This window comes from Balaenoptera ricei, chromosome 1 (assembly GCF_028023285.1).
Source record: "Balaenoptera ricei isolate mBalRic1 chromosome 1, mBalRic1.hap2, whole genome shotgun sequence".
Taxonomy (NCBI): Eukaryota; Metazoa; Chordata; class Mammalia; order Artiodactyla; family Balaenopteridae; genus Balaenoptera; species Balaenoptera ricei.
The window spans coordinates 97173065-97188941 of NC_082639.1; positions in this window are offsets into that span (position 1 = coordinate 97173065).

The following is a 15877-nucleotide window of genomic DNA, read 5'->3' on the forward strand; positions in this document are numbered from 1 at the left end:
GGACCACAGTGACCCCAGCTGCCTCCCCGCCCTCTGTAGCGCGTCACTTTTGCACCCAGTCTGCGGAGGTGGCTTTGTTGTTCTGGTGATCTCTTCCTGGACTAGACTGCGCACTTCCTGCAGGCAGGGCCTTGTGCAGGGCCGGCCCTGTGCCTCTCCCAGAGAGCTGTCCCACAGATGTCTGTGGGTCTGGCCGTCAGGTTTGCAGAGTGATATGGCGCAGTCAGTTGCCCTGGGTTGCCTAGCTACCCCAACACTTCCCCTACTTTCTGGCGAGGCAGCGTCCATCCCCGAGTCAGAGAACGGCTGAAAGAAGTCATCATGCCGACAGCTGTGAGCACCGCAACACGGGGCCCCGAGAGCCCCAGGGACGGGGGACGCAGAACTGAGCAGAGGGCAAGCTCAGGTGTCACAGGGCTGGCAGCAGATGGGAGACGAGGCGATGGGCAGGTGGGCCTGGCACAGGGTGGGTTTCCACTGCTGGTTGTCCAGTGAATGAGGGGAAGGAGTGGCTGGAAGGCAGACGCTGGCGCTGCTTGTGTCCAGACAGAAGAGGGCGCTGTTGTTCTGCTGGAAGCAACCCCTGCTCCACTCAGCGTAGATGACTCCACAGTGCCCCTTCCTTCCATCTGTGAGCTGCTTCTCTTCCTCTCTCGGCTCCAGCCAGGCCTCGGGTCTGCTGACTGTCCCTCCAGGTGTCTCTCACGCTGCCTTTTCCCGGTCTCAGTCTTGCCATCGGTCCAAGCCCCATCTCTTCGTCTCATCCTGAACCACTGGCCCAGCCTCAGTTAGGAGCCTGAAGAGCATAGGCTCTGGTCCTCTCTGCCTCACTAGGGGTCAGGATTTTTACCCCACCTTCCAAGGGCCTCAGTTTCCCCATGTGGGGAATAAGATGGAGTCTTAGGTAAGACTTGCTGGCTCAGCTGCCCTCCCGAGCCCTCCTGCCCCTGTGGGGAGGTAACCCAAGTCCTCCGCTCTCCCAGCCGTCCTAGCAGAAGGCAGCAGGTGGAAATGGGAGCCTGGGAGGCATCAGTGGGGTAGAGCTTGAAGCTGAGACCAGCATCCTGCCGGGAGACCTGAACCCAGTGGGGTAGGTGGAGGCAGTCAGCAGGCTGGGGTGGGGGTCTGCAAGGGGTCGGCTCCCTGGGGAGCGAGAGGCAGGCTCTCCATCCTAGTTAAGAACTCAGGCTCTGGGGCAGACAGAACAGCCCCCTCTCAAGCCTGGCTTGACCACTTACTGTCTGTGCGATGGAGGACAAGTGGCCTCACCAGCACCTGCCTCGTAAGTGTGTGATGAGGAAGTGATGCCGCATAGAAAGCACACTGTGTGTGACAGGTGCTCAGTGGTAGCTTGTGTCAGTGGGACCACGGGTCAGGGATGGGGGTGGGATGGCCCTTCTCTGTTCCCTCTTGGGCACTATTAAAATGTGTGGGTCACAGCCCCACTGCTGCAGCAGCTGGGCCCTTTAGGAGGCTGTCCCTGCTCAGGCTGAGTCTGCAGGCACCAGCATGCTCACCAGGGAGGGGGCGGCCTGGGGGCAGACGTCTCTGGGGCCATCCCAGGCGTGTGACAGGACGTGTATGGCCCGTATTGTAAGCCTCTCACCCGAGGAGAAGCTGCTTATTCCTGCCCACTCCCGTCACCTACACTCCTGCTGGCCAAGCGTGTCCACACAGGATTTGAGCCCCACAATGGCCCCTAAGGCAGGTAGGGATTATTATTCCCATTTAACAGATAGGAAAGCGGATGACTGCGCAAAGGTCGTTTGGTCACTAAGTTACGGAGCTGTGACTCAAACTCAAGTTTCCCAGCTCCAAAGCCAACATTCTTCCCTCTATCCTATAGTCCCACAAGAGCAGATCCACAACTGTATGTGACCTAGTCTCATTCAGCCAGGGACGGTGCCCGAGACGCAGACACACAGAGACATGGATATACACGCAGCCACACGTGCACAGTCACACACGGTCACACACAGCCACAGACCCACGTAGACACACTCAGACACACACATTAATACGGCTGTGTGTGACTTCTCATCCGAATAGTCACAGACACACACTTGCTACACAGAAAATTACCAAGACACCTGTGCACATAGATAGACGTGCTCATGTACAAATATGCAGAGACACACAAGTGGGCTTCCATGTACAAACTTGCGGCCGCAGGAACCACCTATGTTCACAAGACGTTTCTGTCCCAGGTGTGCCTTGACACCCCCTCCCCTATCTAGTCTGTCTGCCTCTTAGAACAGAAGGATGTTCTGTTACTTGGAGCGATCGAAAGAAGACAAGGAGGGCTGGAAGGGCTCAGGGAGCTGTCACGTGGCTCTCTTCCTTGCTAGGGCAGGGGGGGCCCTGCGTGGGCAGAGCATGTCTCTCCCTGCAGGGACTGCTCAAGGACAGAGCTGTCTTCTGAAAGAGACAGAACGATATGGGCAAGAACTCTTTCACTGAAAACCTGAGCAGCAGCAGCGATGCTGAAGAGAATGACCACAGGATAGTTCCTTCCAGCAGGAATATAAGGGCTTACAAGGTAACTGCTATTGACCACGAGACTGGAACAGCTTCCCCGTGACATTGGGGGAAATACTTTTGCAGCCTTATTCAAGGTTAGGGATGCACTGATTTTCTTCCCTGATTTTCTCAATAACATGTTATGATTCATCATTATAAATTTACTTAAAACTGCCTCATCCCCTTCCGCATCATCCCAGAAGGCAGCTTGCAGAGTGGTTACAAGCATGGACTCTGGAGCCAGCAGGCCTAGGTTTGCAACTGTGACCAACTAGCCCTACACAAGTCACTTAGTCTCTGTGCCTCAGTTTCTTCATCTGTAAAATGGGGAGACTACCTATATCTTAGGGCTGTCAAACTGATTAAAGGAGTGAATGTTTGTAAAACACTTAGGACAGCACCGGCCACATGGTGACTGCTACGTAAAGATTGGTTATAACGTGTTTAGGAGCCTGGGCCTGGCTGCCCCACGAAATAGCTGCCTTGCCTTGGCCTGGTTTTGAGAGCATAACTGGGGCCTTCCTTCAGCGCCCCTATCATTGTCTGAGCTCACATTGTTTTCTCCTTCCCCCAGGCTGTGCCCCAGTCTGGTTCTCTGTTCAGGTAAAGCCTTCCTTTTCTCTGACCTTCACACCCCATCAGCTTCCAAACCCTGTGGATCTGCCTCCTTGAGGCCCCAATCTCCTGTCGCCACACCCCCGTCAGCCTGTTCAGACCTCATCTCTCGCCTGATTGCTACCATATCCTCCCCATGTGGTTTCTTCACAGCCAGATGGACCCAGTCACCCCCGTCCAAGGGCTCCAGTGGATTCCTCCACCTCCAGATCAAAGCCTCCACCTTCCTCAGCCTGGCACGAGTCCTGGACCTTTTTTCTCCCATGCTGCGGTGGAACCCCGCCCTCCTCTAGTCTCTGCAGCCAGTTCCGGGGTCTGTGGACACATGTGGTACCCTCCAGGGAACTGAAGGGGAGGGACCAGCTTGGTCCCGCTCCACCTGGCAATCACCCAACACCCCTTCTTCTCACCTTCCTCTCCCTGTCCGGGCTGCCCAGGGCCAGGGAAGTAGGTCCTGGGGCTAAGAGTTGACACTGAACAACAAAATGCCAAATGCCAGCCTCTCCTTTTTCCAAGAACCCTCAACCTTGAGTTATTTTCTTGGGATCACCTCCCTAAAGAACCACCCCATAGCTGTGTTCCAGGATGTATTAAGCTGCGTGACCTTGGGCAAGTTACTTAACATGTCTGTGCCTTAATTGCCTTATCTGTAAAGCAGGGATAATAATAACACACATTATTGTTATTAGAGAGATTTGGGGGAAGGATTCATATCCTTGGATCACCCCAGTACCTAGTATGTTGCCTTGCACATAGAAGAACCTCTGTAAATCTTTGTTGAATAATTCATTGATTGTACACAAAGGCGTGAGCTAGTGGAACGAAGCGCTTATGGTGGAATTGCAGCCATCTGCCTGTGTGGGGTGGAGCGGGCAGTGGAAGCTGCCTATGTGCCTGACAAAATACCACAGAGGCCATTGTCTATTCTCCTGACTAAAGTTCTTCTGCTTCTGGCTTCTGGGACTGTTCTTCTATTGGCTCTTACGTGGGACACTGAGCAGTGGGGCTCTGGGGCCTCCTTAAGCCCCAAGAAAGCTCTGGAATTTCTGGAGCAGAAACGGTGGGGATCCCAGGACAGCTATGCTTTCTTCCGGTGCAAAGACAAGGCTCAGTTTTAGGTGAGGGATTGAGACTGGTGTTCTTGGAAGCCTCTGAGCTAAATGACGTAGGAATGTGGACCGTCAGAATAACGCATCTCTCTAAGAGCAGGCTGGGAAACGAGCCCATCTGGGTAGCTCATGCTTGCTGCCCTGCATGCAACTGAATTTCCCCAGAATGCTTCAGGAACCCTAGGAGAAAGACACTTGGGGCCCTTTGATATGGCGGGTAAGATCTAGTTGCAGAAATTGAAGTGTGGGTCAAAGGGAAAAATGTGGCCAAGAACTCACCAGCAGGAGCAGTGGATGAGAAGGTGCTTCAGGTTCAGCCTGTGAGAGCCTCGGACGCTCCCCTAGGTCAGCTCTCCATGGCCAAAGGGATCTGCTGGTCTCAGGGCAGACGGGCAGACTGGCAGGAGGAGCCTGCCCAGCTGATGCCTGGGATTCAGAAATCCTATCCTATGAAACAGGATCGCGCTGGCTGTCTCTGTCTCTGGAGGAAGCTTGAGAGAGAGAGGATCCAGTGAGGGCCAGTGGGCAGGGTGTGAAGTGCAGGGCCCCAGAGGCAAACCTGGCAAAATGAACTCAGGAAAGGATGGCCCTCCACCTTCATGGCTGATGGTGCTGATGGTGCACAGATCAGATACTGATCCAGAGGCTGAATTAGTATGACCCAATTTCTTAAGAGCCAGTGATAACATGTAGGTGCAGAGGGTGGTGGTGGTGAGTTTGTGTCTCCCCATCTTTACTCCCAGCTTGTAGGACAATTTGCCCATAAATGGGTGATGAGTCGGGCATGGTTTTGCTCAGTGACTGATCCCTGGCATTGAGGTTCTTACGAAAGGGCCCTGGACTCCATCTGGGCTTCCCCCCACCCACCTGTGAGAACGGCCAGGATAGGGGTACAGCTGGGGGTTGCTTCAGTCCCATTGGGCTTGGGGGATAGGACCTTGACCTGACCAAATGGGGAAGGGTCCTTTCTCCAACTCCAACCAGAGCTGCAGGCTCCCTGGGAGGACCCTTTCCTGGAGGAGAGAGGATGACTTACCCCAAAGGGCCAAGGCAGGGAGAGGGAAGTGCCCTGGCTCTCTGCCCTCATCATCCAAATAGGTGGTCTATTTGGGTAACAGTAAGAAGAAGAGGCAAAGAGGTAGAATAAGCCTGCATTGGTGTTAGAAGACTTAGTGTCAAGTTTTCCATTTACCAGCCGGTCATTTTGAGCCTATCCCTTAATCTTTCTGAGGGAACACAGCACAGTGATTCAGCACACAGGCCCTGGAGCCCACTGCCAGGGTTCAAATCCAGGCTCAGCTTCTAGCTGTGTGGCCTTGGGCAAACTACCTAACCTCTCTGAGCCTCCATTTCTTCAACTGTAAAATGGGGATGAAAATAATAGTTCATCTGTCACAGCCTTGCTGTGAGATTTAGCTAAATTAATACATATAAAATAATGTCTGGCATAGTGACATAGCCTATGGAAATTACACCTTTTGCTTTCAGGGATCCGTGGATGCACAGTGCCTTTGTTGCACCAGAGGCTCTGCTCATGGGTATTCTGGGTGATCTTAGGATGATAGATATTTTGTTCTTCCTCATGGGAGGCTGGCTCATTTTCCCATGTGCAGGGCGGCCTAGTGCTTTCTGGGTGTCCATCTCCAAGGAGAGCTGGTGCTCCACAGAGCCTGGTGACCACCCTACCAATTCCTTGAATCAGGGTCTGAGTTCTGGCTCAGGAAGTGTTTGTGGCTCACCAGGAATGCCCTGGCCCCACTGCAGCTCAGCTCCCTGGCACAGGCACATGGCCAACACCAAGGCCTTTCTCCTCAATAGGTAATGAGTCCGTCAATAAAGGCTGCCCTCCTCGCCCCCTCAGCCTCTCTCTTCCTGTTGTTGCTTCCCGCTCAGTGTTACCCAGGTGGCCTTGCCTTGTGAGGAGTGGATAAGAGAGTAGAATCCCAGAGGGTAAGGGACTCAGAGTGCCTGGCACTTACCCTGCAGCCCAGGGCTGTGCCTGCCTTCCCTATCCCAGGGAGGCCCCTCCCAGCAGGGATGCAGGTGTGCTGGCAGGGGTGGGGGAAGGTGAGGCGGCTCTAGGTCTGTTCCAGGTCATCCCCTTCTCTCTGGACCCGGATCGGGGCTCTGAGCAGCCTCTGAGGAGTGAGTCCTCTGACGGGAGCAGGAGATGGAGGCAGGCTCAGGGAGTGGGTCGAGGTATCCTCAGCTCTCAGTTCTGCTTAGTAGTTAATATTGATCAGATTATCATCCTTAAGCTATGAGTGTTGTTAAATGTTTTCGCAGATGTGACTAAGCCAGGACCAGGAGAAAAGGTTTCTCCTGGTCCAAATGAGTCAAATAGGCCAACATTTATTTATTCATTTTAAGTCCAGCAATATTTGTTGTGCCCCTATGTGTCTGGCACTGTGCTGGGGGCTGGGATATGGGGTGGAGTCCCTTGGCATGGCTGAAGCTATGCCCTGGGCATAACTTGCACCAGGTGACCTCCCATGTGTTTTTCTTTAAAATAGCTTTATTTTGATATAATGGACATACAATGAATTGCTCATGTTAAAAGGGTACAATTTGATAAGTTTGGACACAAGCATATACCCATGAAACCATCACAAACAATCAAGATAGTGAATATCTCCATCACCCCCAAAAGTTTCCTTGAGTTCCTTTGTAATTCTTCCTTCCTGCCCGCACCCCTCTCCTGCCAGTTCTCAATGAACTGCAGGTCTGTTTTCTGTCCCTATAGATTAGTTGGCATTTTCTAGAATTCTATATAAATGGAATAATACAGTATGCATTCTTTTTTTTTTTTTGTCTGGTTCTTTTCACTCAGCAGAATTATTTTAAGATTCATCCATGTTGTTACATGTATCAATAGCTCATTCCTTTTTTATTATTGTAGAGTATTCCACTGTGTGGATGTAAGACACAATGGTCATCCCTTCACTTGTTGATAGACATCTGAGTTGTTTCCAATTTTTTGGCTTTTACAAATAAAGCTGTTATGAGTATTCAGACCCTAGTCTCTGTATGAACTTACACTTTCATTTCCTTTGGGCCGATATATAGGAGTTCCTACGAGTTTGATAGATTTAAATGCCCAGTGTCTGCAAGCAATCCCAGATTGGCTGAATCTTCCATAATCTTTTCCTTAAAGAGAAAGCAGGTAAATATGCACAGGTACCTTGAGGACAAATGGAAGAGGTTGGGGGCAGAGGGGAAGCTTTGTAAGTGATCACAGCTAAAAAGCATTTTCCTTTGAGACAGCAGGACATGGTCCTTTACCGTGTCACTACCAGGGCTTAGCAGCTAGTCATCGGCTTTGACCTTGAGGCTGCCATCCTGGGCACAGCTGTGGCCAGAGGAGAGGCCTGGTTCAGCCTCCTGGGCACCAAGGGGCTTACATGGACCTGGGAGAGATGCTAAGCAATGGCTCTAGAAGCCAGGGCAGTTGAGGGATGGTGTCAGCTCTGGGCTGTTTTCTCCTTGCCGCTCTAATCCAGACCTCACACCACACTTTGCATGTAATTCCATTTGGTTTCAAGTACCCCTTCCTTTCTCTCAGCTCTGAGTCTGCACAGGAGCAGCTTGCCTGGGGGTACTGGGATACCCCTTCCATCTGGGTAGCTGGGCTCAACCTGGCTGGGGCTCAACATCCCTTACACTGAGGGCTCTGGGAAGTGGCTTCCGGGCACCCAAATCCTGTCTTAGAGGGATGGGGAGTTGTGGGGGGACACAGCTTCTCCATACCTCCAGTGACTTATCAATTGGTTACATTGTTCATTTACTCAACAACCAGTTACTGGGCACAGAAACTGTGCTGGGTGCTTGGGTCATGGGAGAACAAATGTGAACACCTTCTAAGGTCCAGAGGGCAGCCCAACGAGATGGCAACAGCAACTTCACTCCAAACAGAAGAGAGCTACTTTGCAGACAAGCTCCAGGCTGTGGGGGACCTAACCATCCCTGAGGGTCTGAATCCTCTGAGCAGTGGGAGGGGTCTTGACAGGGGAAGAGGGGGGTGCACGTGTCAGGACCCAGTGAGTGTATGAGTCAAGGATGGCCTTTCCACCCCCGGCAGCCCTGCATCCTGCTGTATGTGGGCAGATGGCCGCTGCCCAGGGAGCTCCCCACCTCTCCACCTGCCAGGCCAACAAAGAGGTTAGGCCCCAATGGGGCGATGGGGGTCACAGCTAAAGAACACAATGCCATAAATGTTGGGTAAGAAGCAGGATTTTCTATGGGCAGAAAAAAGGAGACTCTCCTGATTGCTATAAAACTATTTAAAAAGTCACCTTCTTCATTTCTTTTCTCTTCCTGACATTACCTCTCTCCTCTATTCTCATTGGCATGGGAACCTGTCATTCTTGTCAAGAGTTACTTGAAAGGAAAACGCAAATGCATTTCAGCTGCATGTGCAAAAATCACGGTGGGGAGAAGGTGCAGGAGACGGAGCTTGGAATGGCTCACAAAAATTCACTGGACAATGAGAATATTTACAGCAGTTACCATTTAATGAGCACGTACTCTGTGCCAGGTACAGGGCCTAGTGTTTAGGTATATTGTCTCATTTGAACACCCCTCCTCTCACCCCCAGCAATAGCAGCAGGTGCCATTAAATATTATCTCAAGTAGGGAAACTCAGCTCACATAGCTCCTGAGATGGCAGAGCTGAAGTGTGGATCTACATGTCCCGACGACCTCTGGGCGGAAGGTTGTGTATGACATGCAGCACAGCAGGTGGAGGTGGGGTGCCTGGGACTGACTCTGCCTGAGGGAGTCAGTGAGGGCTCCTGGTTGGCGGGGGGTAGCATCTGAGCTAAAAGAAACGTACTCCAGGCCGAGAAAAGATTTGCAGCTGATGAAGTCATTGCGTGGAGAGGGGACCTGGCGGTGTGATGGTGGGAAGGTCCAGAAGAGTGGTTCTCTGAAGACTGGCGTGTGGGTGCTCAGAAAGATAGTGATCACGTTAGGTAGTGTCTACACGGGCCACCCAGGCTGTAGAGTGATGGTGTTCACCAACTGGGGCACCTGCTGGTGGTTTCCACATTCTGCTGAGCCTGAGACTGGGTGACGGGGAGGAAGAAAGAGCTGAGGGCCAAGACCCAGGGCATTTATCATCCAGGGCAGGGTGAGTCCTCCTCCTCACTGCCGTCACAGCACAACCCTTTCTTTCTTCAAAGGAAATTCTGTGTGCAAGTCTGATACAGAAAACAGATAAAGAGAAGCTGTTCTGCTTGAGCTCGAGATGGGTGGGGTCCTGAACCTTGCCTGCTGGGCTCCTTTCTACCCTGGTCCTTGGAACATCTCCAGCTCCCTGGAACACAATTTGACACCCACGGGCTAAAGTCCTTCCTGTTTCCGATGCTGCCCAGTTGAGGTCTGACCTCCCCAGTCACCCTGGCCCCCCCACCTGGCTGTGTCCTGTGACCCCCCCTTCTCCCCAGCATGCAGGCCCAGTGACGCAGTCCAGTTTGGTCTTTGCCCAAGAACCTGATCTTCCGGCTCTCCACTCTGACCTCTGGCTCTATTACCACCACTTGCTGGGAGCAAGGCCAGGGGCCCGGGCCCCCTCATCTGACCAACTGGACACCGAGCCATGAAAAACGAACACCCCTATCAGATCCTGGGGGCCTCTCAGGCTTCAGTCTGCACCCGCACTTCTGACCTAAACCCCTGTGCTCCAGTTCCCTGGGAAAAAGGATGAGCAGGGCTGCACACACCTCAAGGAAGCCTCCGTCACCCAGCTCTGTGCTCTGGGAGTAGACTTGGCTGGGAGAGAGGGGGGCAGCCTGGGCAGGAGGAGAGGGAGTCAAGGCTGCAAGTGAAATAGGAGCTGTTTTCTACACGTCAGAGAACAAACCACCATCAGGTCTGAATGGCTCAGGCTCACGGTTCCACAGCGCAGACCTGCTCCATCTCAGCCCCTGAAGACGTTAGTGGTGCAAGTAGTTTCTTGTCATCGGAGCACAGGATTGCTCAGCACCTAATGCACACCCTGGCTCTGTGCTCAGTGTCGGAGACAGTGATGTGGTGGGGGAAAGCAGGGGGAAGAGCAAAAAGGTGCAGATCTATGGCTGTAAAATGGAAATAGCAAGAGCTGCTTCACAGGATGCAGAGAGGACTGGATGGATGCTGCATGAGCCAGCACCCAGCTCTGAGCCTGCTGCCTGCGGAAATAAAAGGGGAGTCTCTGCTAGGGGATCACGGAGGAGGGAGCACTTAGGTTGGGGTGGAGGAGGGAGACAAGCAAAGGGAGGAGGGGAAGATCTCATCTCTCAGGAGCAGCCTGATCTGAGTCTTGTAAGCTCAATGGGATCTCCCAAAGCAGAGAAGAGGTTTGGTTTGTGGAGTGGAACGGGGGACAGGGAGAAGGGCATTCCACGCAAGTGCAATATAGCATGTGCAGAGGAAGGCACTGATGCATGTGAAGGCCTGGTTTACCTGGCAAACGCCAAGCTTGGGAATGTCCCGCCTACATGACGTCAGGGTCCCTTCCATGCAGCGCTGTGTAGTGGAGAGCTGCTCTGGACTCAGACACACCTGGGTTCAAGCTCTTGGGCTGTGGCCTTGGGGCATTTCTTAACCTTTCTGAGTCTCAGTTCTTCAACTGTAAAAGGGAGTCTGTGGTTTACTTTGCTAGGCTGTTGTGATGCAAGGATGAAATGAAAACATGCAGTCACAGGACACGGTCCATGGGATTTTGTACCTTTTCTACGAGATGCAGAAACTGACACTTGGAATTCTGGAGTTGGGAGGTGTCAGGAGTGGTTTGCTCTAGCCTCTTCTCAATGCGGGAAACCCCTCTACAGCAGCAGTGCCGGGTGTCGACCAGACTGCACGAGACTCCTGGGCTTGTGCAAAGGCCACTGGCCCAGCACAACTCTGGCTATAGCCATTTATTGCATCTCACACTGACCCTGTCCTAGAGGAGAGGTAAAAAGGGGAAGAGAATGGTTAGGAGTAGTGAGCACCGGTTCATAGATGCAGAGACTTAGAGGGCACCTTGGAAGTTACTGATCCCAACTTCTGAGTTATCCAGACACAGAAGCCTGTGACTTACTCATGGTCCCCCAGTGAGCTACCCACAGGGCTCCCAGTTTCCCTGGGCAGAGCTGTTCTACAGCAGGCTTTGGCTGAGCTGGCTCCAGCCTAGTGACATCACAGAGAATTGACCCACCCCTGCATGCTCTGCCCTTGGGATCTAGAGGGTCCCACACTGAGGGTCACTTGCATCACCTTTACTGCCTTGGAACCCTGGAGGTGTGGGATGGACTAGGCAGGACTGAAAGCTGCGACTGGGGCCTTGTCCCTGCATGGTCAGAGACACTGGGGAGAAGGGGCAGGCTGATGGGACTAAACCCACTGACTGGGGTGGGATAGGCTGGCAGCAGCGTTAAGCTGTCACGCTGAGGAATCCCAAGGGCGTGCAACTCCAGCTTAGAAGTTGGTGTTGGAGGCTGGGCACAGGGGGCTATGTGTCCCCACAGGGCAGAGCCCAGAGGACCCCATGGCGTCCTGGCATAGGTGGAGCCACCAGGTGGGAGTTGGCATTAGGGTATCTCTCATTCCCCATCCTGAGGGGGCAAGAACAGGCAAGAGCCCCAGCTCGGGGAAGCGGCCACTGGCTAGATTCCTGGACGTGGGCTCAGGTCCTGGGAACCAGGCAAGCATTAGTCGTGGCCTGGCTGAGGTTGCTGGCGGGGTCAGGTGGCCCAGCTGTGGGGAGGGAAGCTGTGGAAGCTGGAACTGTGCAGACCATGGGCAGGCGGGGACAGGAAGGCAGAGCCTCCAGATCACAGCTCACAGTGGTATCACATTAGAGGTGTGGCTGGAGGGCTGGAGGGCAAACTGGACCAGCTCTGCTACTCAACTTGCTGGGTGATCTTGGGCAACCCCTTTAGCTGCCCTGAACCTCGGGTTTTCATCTGCAAACTGAGGATGATAAGCCCTGTGATGCCCGCCTCCCTGGACTGAAGTGACGAGCTGCCTCCCGTCTCATCATTGAAGTCCTTCCATCTGTGAGTCCCTCAGTGCATCCGCCGTGCCTCTGGCTTCCTCTGCATCCCCCAGCGTTCAGGACAGGGCCGTGGCCCGCTGTGCAGAGTGAGTGAGACGGTGGGCCACAGCTGGGGCCAGCCTGCGGGGCCCTGGCAGTGAGCAAGGCTGCGGGGAGGGAATAGCTTGGTGATGGATGATGCTGCCAGCCCTTGCCCATCTGGCAGCCCGAGCAATTGGCATAAAAACAAAGACAGCTCCAGTGGCATGAAATATTGATGCCCTGAGACTTTCCAGAGTGGCATTTCCGACTCTCTCAGACAAGGACCAGCTCTTGGCCCCCGTGGTAACGGCGCCTCCTGCCTGTTGAGGCTGGTTCCAAGGGGCTGCAGGGAGGAGAGTGCCCGGCCGAGAGGGCTACCTGTGAGTCCTTGTGGTCATCCATTAGGCTAGGGTTTCAGGTGACCACGGCTGTAATCAAACTGGGTTGGGAAAAAACATGTTGGATCAGGTTCTGAGTGGCTCAGTTTCTAGTCTGGTGAAGGCAGATGGGAGCTCAGTCCCCTCAGCAGGCTCTGGCCTCCCTCTCTGGCCCTCACAAAACAACCCCACTGACCAGCTGGCTCTCTTTCAAGATTGACAGGGTGGGGAAGGCGGGGTGCCCCAGCCCTGAGGAAGCTCGAGGATGCCAAGGTGAAATTGAGGGGATGCATTCTCATCAGCGTCCTGTAGGGGGCGCATTAATGAAGAAAAATGCCCACACAGTCCAGCTAAGGTCTTGCAGGGCAGTCCCGGCGCCCATAATTCACAAGTCCCTCTCCTAACAATGCAGTAGTGAGCAAGGCTGGAGGCCGCCTCCCCACCCCACCCTGAATCCTAAGGTGGAAAGGGGAGGGTGCTTTAGGCACAGGCACAGCATTTTGGGTCTCTGTCCTCGAGGCGGAGCCAAGGCTCTGTTTATTTCTAGTTTGGCTTCTCCCAGAAGGTGGGGGTGGTAACAGAAAATCTGAGCTCCCTTCTCAGCTCTGTCTCCGCAGGCACTGCCTTCTGGTCCAGACCCCTCCATCGCCATCTGCCAAAGGAGCGCGAATATTTAGCTCCAGCCAGATTCCAACCGCCAGAGCAGGCCAGCCCGAATAGGTCTCTCCGTGTGAGCGCCCCAGGCCGTGGGCCAAGGCTTAGTCATCTTTGTGTCCTCAGCTGCTGGCACACAGGAGGCACCTGAAAAATGTTTGACGAAATTAAGTCTCCGAGTGGGGCGGGGCAGGGCCCAGGGCTGACCAATAGGATGAAAGGAACATCCACAGGCCAATAGCAAAGTCAGTTAGCTCCTGGACTGAGAGGTTTACTGGGGAGAGGGGTGTTCCCCTCCGTGATGGTTGACAAGAATCAGTAAGCTTCCTCTTTGGCCAGGGGTCCTACCTTTCATCAGAGCTACAGCAGGCCAGCATTTTGGGCTGGGGTGTGTGTGCGCGCGCACGCGCGCGCGTGTGTGTTTTAAATTTGATTTTCCTCCTCTTTAAAACTACACATTCACAACAGAAAAGAAAATAGAAGAAAATAGAAGCGTACAAAGAAAACAGCTACGATGTTCTCAACTAGTTGTCATTTCTTAAAGAATATTTTAATTCTAAATATGGTTGACTTGGCTGAGGTAGGGGCTGGGAAGCACATCCGTCTCCAATTCTGTGAGCATGTGCTCACAGACTCTGCACCTACCTGCCCATCCCTTGGCTCACAGAGCAAACCCCTCGACCGGGTATTTCCCACTACTCTGATTTAAAATTAGAACTGCTTGCCTGTTCTAGGTGGGCTCAGCAAGGTCTTTGTGAACGGGCTGAAGAACCTGGGTCCCCTTGGGTCATTCTCTTTACTTTTGTTTGGCGACCCAGCACTGTCAGTGTCCTACCTATTCAGGGCCAGGATGCTGACGGTTCTTCACTCAACCTGGAGTGTGGAGGAGAGGAGTGGAAGAGAGGGGAAACCTGGCTACTTAGAAGGTCGTTCTTCCTGCCCTGTAAGAAAGACTGTTAACCTAGGGCCTTTTCTGAGACCAGAGGTTTAATGATCACTTTCTGAGTGCTTACTATGTGCTTGACACTGTTCTAAGCACTTTACAAATGTTAATTTATTTAATCCCACATAACAACTCTTCATTTTTTAAAATTTAACTATTGAACAAATATTTATTGAGCATTACTATTGTCTTAAGTTAGACACTTGGGGTCATTCTTGACTCCCTCCCATGCCCCATTCTCTATTCTAAGTAATCACCCTCTCCACTCCCATCATTTCCACCTCCCTGGCATCTCTCCTTTCTGCCCCGCCTCCTTGTCTGCCTGGCCGTGGATGCTTTGAAGTGGTCTTTGTACAGGTTCCTCTGCCTTTTCCCTTTCAGTCTTTTCTCCACACAGCATCCTGAGTGGTTGTTCCAGGATGCAAATCGGATCTATCACTCCCCTCCTCAAAATTCTTCAATGATTCACCATCTGCCGTGGTGCAAAATTGAAACTCCTTTCATAACGTATGTGGCTTGTTGTCCCTGAATGCTGGTACTCTCTTCTTGCTTAGTATCATCATTTTTGGCGGGTGAGAGGTTGCAAGAACAAAGACCACTTTTCCCAAGCTTCCTTGCAGCTCGGTCTGGTCAAGAGACCGAGGAGGGAGTAAGTGAGGGGTTAGCTGGTAGCTTCTTAGGAGCCCTGCTCTAAGAGTCAGCACTCACACACTCTGCTCTCCTTTCTTAAGGAATGGAATAAGATGTCCCTTCTTGACTCTGAGGTCAAGTCTATGCACAGGGAAGCAACAAGATAGAAGGAGCCTGGTTCCCTGCTGGTTGAATCCAAACCAGTCCTGGACCGCATATCTGGCCTTTATGTAAGAGAGCAATAATATTCTATTTTGTTTAAGCCTATTTTGTTTTTGTTCCTTTCAGTCAAACCTAACCCACAAGACCAGCCCCACCTCATCTTGCTCCTGCGTGGGTCCTTCAACAATGCCAGGACGACATGCACCCTGGACTCTGCCCACGGTGCCCCCTTGGTCTGGGATGTTTCCTTCAGCCCATTCCCCTGAAGCCTGCGCACTTGGCAAACTCTTGTGTATCTTTCAAGTCCTGGTTGGAGCATCCCCTTCTTTTCAGAGCTTTCTCCAGTTCATACGTACAAGCTCACTCAAGCCCTCCTTCCTCTGTGCTCCTATAGCACCAGGTGCATTCCTCTACACAGCAGTGGTCATGTTGTAATTGCTTGTGTCCCCTCTTCTTGTGTCCAAGGACAGTATCTAATTCGTCTTTGCATTATTGCTGACTAGCACAGTGTTTGGCAAACAGTAAGTACCCAATCAATTCTTGTTGAATAAATGACTACAGGTTTCAGGAAAGATCCAAACACAGTTGGTAGGATCCTAGGAAAGGCATAAGTTCCTATTGCCTGATAACTCTTCTCCTTGAGTTTGAATTACAGCCTTGCAACCTCTGAAAGTGCAACCTGAGACGCTGGTTCTAAATTCTCTGCATTTTAGGAAAGTCTCAGCAGTCCCAGCTCACACTGGGCCACTGAGTCTGTGGTCTGCAGGCCAAGCCCCTTCAACTCTGGCTGCTCTTAGACAAAGCAGGAGCAAGAGGGGTGGAGCAGAGA